This window comes from Acanthopagrus latus, chromosome 3 (assembly GCF_904848185.1).
Source record: "Acanthopagrus latus isolate v.2019 chromosome 3, fAcaLat1.1, whole genome shotgun sequence".
NCBI lineage: Eukaryota > Metazoa > Chordata > Actinopteri > Spariformes > Sparidae > Acanthopagrus > Acanthopagrus latus.
The window spans coordinates 20,820,276-20,826,853 of NC_051041.1; positions in this window are offsets into that span (position 1 = coordinate 20,820,276).

Here is a 6,578-nt window from a genome sequence, read left to right on the forward strand (position 1 = left end):
GACAGGATGTTATGTTCTGCTTCATTTTTCAAATATGCAAAGTATAATATTGCACACAATCAAACGATCATCAAGAACAACAACATCATCATTAAAACATTAAACATCTGCAGTGGAAAGACACATCAGAGTGCACTCAAAGATCTGAGTATCAATCAAATTAAGTGCCTAAAGCAGAGTACAAAAATACACAGCTGAAATCGGTGTACACACTCTGTAAGTACGGCTGTATTTAAGATATTTGAATGGAGAAAACACAGTGTGTGCCCCCTTCAGATGCTGTCTGCGACTGAAATGTCTACAGTCTGTATCACAACTACAGTGTGAGGTGGACCAAAGTATCTTCATTAGCACAATGTGACAACAAATGCCCAGAGGCATGAAATATATTCATATCAGACTGTTCACACTTCAACTTATTTCACATAACTTTATGATAAATACTGACATGTCACTTTGGCAGGTTAAGTCATCTGAGATCCAGCTTTGTCTCAGTGGCAGAAGTCCGCCACAAGATGGCAGCTCCACCATGTCAAGTTAAAGTCTGCTGTGAAATCCAAGACAAAGTTATGATTTCAGCATCTGTCAAACAATTCCAGTCCAGAAACTTAATCTAATAACAGCAGCATCTTCCCATCACATGCTGGAGTTGACTGGAAATATAAAATGGAGTCACAGTGAGCCTATGGCTGCACTGTACCAGCTGTTTTAATGTGATCCTACGACTCATCCTCATCAGTGACCTCCTCTCTCCTCCACCTTCACCTCTGACAGGCCAGACTGCTTCTGTCGCTCCAAACAAAGACAGGAAACATGCTGTGGTCCAAGCAATGATTTCCTATAAATTAAAGTAAAGACAGGTGCCAAAGTGCAACAGGAAGAGCCAATAATTCACATGATCCAGTCATCAGGTACAGTAGTGTGGGCCTTTTTAGTGCTTAAACATTCTTTCTGGCTTCAGTTTAATTATTTTACCAATAAAATGATACACACAAAAAAAATGAATAAATAAAAAAGAAAAATATGCAAACAAAATGAAATACCACTGTGGGTGTATACACATTACTTTGGGTAGGTTTGGTCGGGAAGAAATTCAGGACAAATTTGTATTATATATTAGATTCCCACCACTTCATTAAAGCCAAATGTCGTCAAACTAATGTATCATTACGTAGGCAATCTGTACATGTTGATCTTTGCCAAGAAGGTCATTTCTGAATCATAAGTCTTAAAATCCAAACAAAATGCCATTCTTCAGGAAACGTCTGCTGAGTGATGGGAAATGCGATTTATTTTCAGCTGCCACGTCACAGGCGCTTTGTCTGGCTTTTCCTGTGGCCCTCACTCCAATAACATGTTTGTTTTCAGGTCCATACTTGTGTAGCCAACTGCTACCGATGGGGGGAAATCCTGTCTGACCTCTCGGCCTGCTGTGATGAAAACACTGGCACTCGGTGACGTCCAGGAGACGGAATGTTAATTTTTCTGTAAATCTTATGTAATTCACGGCTCTAATCTTTGTTTGAACAGGCAGTCCTCGCTGCCTCACAGAATGCTTCCTCGCCTGGAAGCTGGTGCCTTGGTTGGACTCTCAAACATTCTTTACTATGAGAGCACACGCTGTACGCACGCAGATGATGAATGCTGCATCCCACTTGCGTGCACACACACTAACACACACAGATGGTTGCAGTTAGACTGTAATATTTTCACTGAAGTTGCCCTTGGTGTTTCATGTCTGGAAAATCTGAGTAATGCTTGTTTGACAAATCATCTCTGATCTAATGTAGGCTTTGTTTAATCACCCCATAATGCATTAAAGCATGTTTGTAAGTGAAACAGATGCTCGGATAAATAAACACACACCGTCATCACTGCTCTCACATGTGAGGGTGCGGTTACACTGTGATTAATTGTCCAGTACACAATCATTCTCTAACAAAACTACTTTTTCTTGAGGTTGTCGTTCATTCATAGTAATTCCCAAATGCGTGGGAGAAACTTTAGACTAGATTAGATGACAACTGCATGAGGCTAGTGGGTCCACCTAGCTAAACCTCGCACAGACCATTAAACAGACTTGTGCTAAATCCTACTTTCATGAAGCTTGTGATGTGTGATAGTGGAGAGTGAGACATGATACGATGCCCCCCACCACGACATCTGTGGTTGATATTTTGGCATGCTAACGTAAGAGTTACAGACTGTACGTAGTTACCTTGGATGCCTTGAAGTGAGCTTCTGCAATGTTATGCCTGGAGTGTGCAGGCATGGTGTATGTTGCTGTGACAATGATTATTTATCCTGACCAAGAAGTTGGAAAATAAAAGTGATAGCTAGTACCGGTTGTTTTGCCTCAACCTGAATCTGTAGATCTCAAGAATGATTTTCTAAAGATTCATTTGATTGAAGTTTGGTATTTGATACTTGTGTTTTTTGACCAGGTTTTTGGAAAACTTCATCTTATCTTCCCATTATTGGTGTTTTATAGGCTATCAGAGCTTTGCCTATGGAGCGTTGTAATTTGTAGCCTTAAAACCTGGAAATCATTTAGCATTTTGGTCTACATCTGCATCTGGTTCCCTTGTTCCCAAAGTCTACACATTGTTTAAATTGATTTTTGGTTAAATGCCTGAAATAAGGTTTGCAGTTGCCACAGGCTTAAGATATTCACGCGCTTTGTTCTAAAAAAAAGTATGTCACTGTTACACAATTCTATATAGTCAAGCTCCTATAAATGAAAACTGTTGGGATGTTTATTTGTCAGAGTTCCACATCCCACAAAAAAGACCTATATGATCCACATTAAACACTTGTTTTCTAAATGTTAGCAGACTGGTGTGTATCAAACAAACCAAGTACTCAGTAATTAACCTTAACATATGCCACCATGTTGACTTAAAACTTTTGAATATGTATTATAATTTATTATTTATTATTTATTTTGATTATTTTGATTATGTATTATAATATGTATTTTAAAAATGGTTTGTATTGACCAGCTGAGTACCAAAGCAATGATTTCAGACCTTGTCCACTCAGAAATGTTCTCCATGCAGATCAGTGCAGACGCATTATTCTGCTACTCTGTGTGTACAGTACCTTTTGTTGCTCTAATGCTAAGCTCTTCCTGGTATGTACCAATCCCTCTGACCACCCAATCAACGGTATGTTTGTTTGGGTGTAAACACTGAGAACTGGAGAAATGTGCTGTGTGTGAGTGCGTGTGTGCGTGACAAAAATAGTATCAAAGTATTTGTTGTTGGGACAAACTGAAACAGGCCAGTGCTTGGTACACACATCGGGCGTGTTTAACAATAGCATTTGTGAATGAATGTTTGTGCTTGTGCGTGTCGGGTTGTTGCGTCTGTCTGCAGCCACTGATCCAGGCTGCCAGGCCAGGCAGCAGCACAGCAGGGGGCCGCTGCCATCAGACCACCGCTTCCCATCATGCCGTTCAGTATGGCCAGTTCTGAATGGGTGACTCAGCAAGCACCTGATTGACATTTTCATGTCGCTGCTCTGTAACAAAGAAAGAAAAATAGCACAATGGTGTCCAGTGTGTGTGTGTGTGTGTGTGTGTGTGTGTGTGTGTGTGTGTGTGTGTGTGTGTGTGTGGAAGAAGCCAGGTCTTCCCCACCAATCAGAGTCCAGCTGTTGCTTTTATGGTCTCTAATGAAGACTGAGTGTTTCTTGTGTATTCGGCTGTGATTGTGTTTGTTTTCCTGCACTGATGTATTTGTATGTGTGCCACCGCATGAATACCATTCTCAAGCTCATTCAATGTGGCACCGCAGAGACGCTGATGGAGTTTTGTTTCCCGGGCGAAATCATTATTATTTTTTTCCACGCGTCACGGTTGGTCAGCCTTCCCTTTAGAGACAACGTCTTTCTTGTCACCAGGCAAAACACAAACAAAAAGGACAATGTGTGGCATGAGTGACTGTGGCCAGAATGTGAGGACTGTCTCCTCTCTGGCACATGAAACCTGACGTGAAATCATTTACAAAGTGTTGCTGCTGAAAAAATACAGCGAAGGAGCCAGCGTCAGTGCCGGCCTTATATAACAGGCCATATACAGAGCAAATGGGCCCCAGCACTAGTGAAGCTGTCATCTGCTGGAGTAGTAAAACAATGGAAGTGAAGGGTGAGAGATAACAGAGCACCACCCCTGCTGTGATAATAACACTGTGCAATGGCTATATTTAGGGGCTCACTTTGACAAAATTGCTTGGTGTGTGTGTGTGTGTGTGTGCGTGTGTGTGTGTGTGTGTGTTCGTGTAGATGCAGTGTACATTGGGCTGCCCAGAGCTCAGCACTATGCAGCTCCGTAACAGCTTTACCAGTTGATTCAACCTAAAAGAAAAAGATAGGTGAGTATTTTCATTCTACAGCAAGGAATTAATCTGTATGTTTGTCCCTTTTAAAACATCCTCATGTACTACACGATATAAAGTCTACTGTGAGGTCTCCTTAGTAACATGTCAATGTCAAATTAAGGGGTTCAGGTATGGCTGTGTTCACTATCAGGCCCAAACAGATACACTCACAGTTTTAAATTTGACCTTTTCGTAAAGGGACATTGTGGCCTTTCCCCTACATTCTCAGACCCGAGCACACCACTCATTAAACCGGCACCAGAGCTTGCTACCAAGCCCTCACCTCCAATAAAAACAGCTCAGGCCTGGACAGCAGAATAATGACTTTTCACTCGGTTTTTACTCGGGTTTGAGGCCAGCTGATGCATTTACAGGAGAGCTGCTTTCCTCTCTCCTCTTGTGCTCTGAAGTAACCCACACTACTGTTTGCTTTTCTATTTTTTTCTTTTTTCACACTCAGACTAAATAACCACGAAATATTTTTCTTTTACTTTTTCGATCTAGCACATCCAGCACTTATCATTCATTTCGGTCTCTTCCAACTCCTGCACATTATATCAGGCTCTTCAGTTGATACACGTTAATGCTGCTAAATGCTCCTGTCTGTCGTCCGGCACTGAGCAGAGAAAAGAAAAGCTCGAGCTGAGGGAAGCTACAGATACCAGTGATCATTCTCTTGTCACATTGTCTTGGATTATTGATTGCAGACACTTTAAAGAGGGCTGAAGCAACTTTGAACTGAATTTATACAGTTTAGCCTTTAAGGTAAGCTACTGACCTGCTGTATATAATGGTTTATTTTATCTTCTAGGAAAATAAAGTTTCTTGGGACAGACTGGAGCAAAGGTGAAAACTGGTGAAATCCATTTAGTTGCTACCTGGTATTGTGTATGCCAGCTCACTCTTCTGGCATAATGGGACAGTTGAAAGGGAAATAATGTTATTAGTGACACCTTCTTTTCTCCTGTTAAAACATGTCAAAATGTCCACTTTAATAAAGGTCTATAGACTATTTGCACGCCGCAGCCATTGGGAGGCTCAGATGTACTGCTGTATTGTGGCTGCAGCATAAATGCTGACAAATTGTTATCATCTCACTGTTTCCTGATGAATTAGCAGCTGTAAAGACAACAGATTCATCTGGAGGGACACTGGACCATATTTCAAATCATGAGTTAATGCGAACACTAGTTCCCTATGGTCTGAATTTTGGCTGCTAGATGGTCAGCTAGAATAGAGGCTGTTTTTCTGAGCTTTCCTGCTTAAAATAGCTGCCATGTTGCAGCTGGAAACTACTGTATGAGAGCCACTAAACCAAAACCATGAGCTGAAATACACTAAAAAACCCCTACTCACACCTGTAAAGATTAAATATATGATATTTTGAACAATAATCTAGCAGCAAACAAGTGTTTGTTATGCAAGGACAGAGGAGTAATGTGTCCAACAGAAAATTACATCACGCTTGTGCACTTTATAATCTGAGCTTCTCTGTTCCTATTTGTTTTATTTGTTTTGGTAGCTGTGATGTCTGAGCATACATGAATGGGAATCCCTCTCTCTCTGCCTTGTCCATTTTCAACGTGGCGGCCTGGTGAGAAACATTGTCATATGACAGCTGCAAAGTGAACTAGAACACGAAGTGAGAAATTGGCGATACAGTGACCGAATCTTGATTCATATTTGATCAGCACTGTCTAATTTTACATTTATCCAAGATTTGTAAGAAGTGTGTGTTCAAATCAAAGTTTTTTAGTGTCTTATAGTTACTACCTACATCATGTCTGACAAACTGTCAGAGACCAGGGATTTGTATTACAGCAGTGGTGTTGGACTCACAAACTGTGGAGGGCGCCAAATCGCATCTACATAATGTTTCATTAAAGATGTGTGTGACACTGTGATCTGACCCTCTCACTGGAGTTAGAACAGGTGATGGGGGGCAGAGTGGCTGAGACAGAGACACCATTCAATCTATTACAAGGCAGTGAAAAATTACAAAACAGTAGTGTTGCTACTTACAATATTAGGATACTAATTGTTCGGTCAGTATCCAGCAAATTCATGGAAAATCTAACCCCACTATACTGTGACCGAGACTTCCAGACGTCACTCCTCACGGGTTCACTACTTTTCCCTGGTCTCAGCACAACATGTTTTCTTGCCATTGATTGGGGCAGACTGTTCCCTGCACTGTTT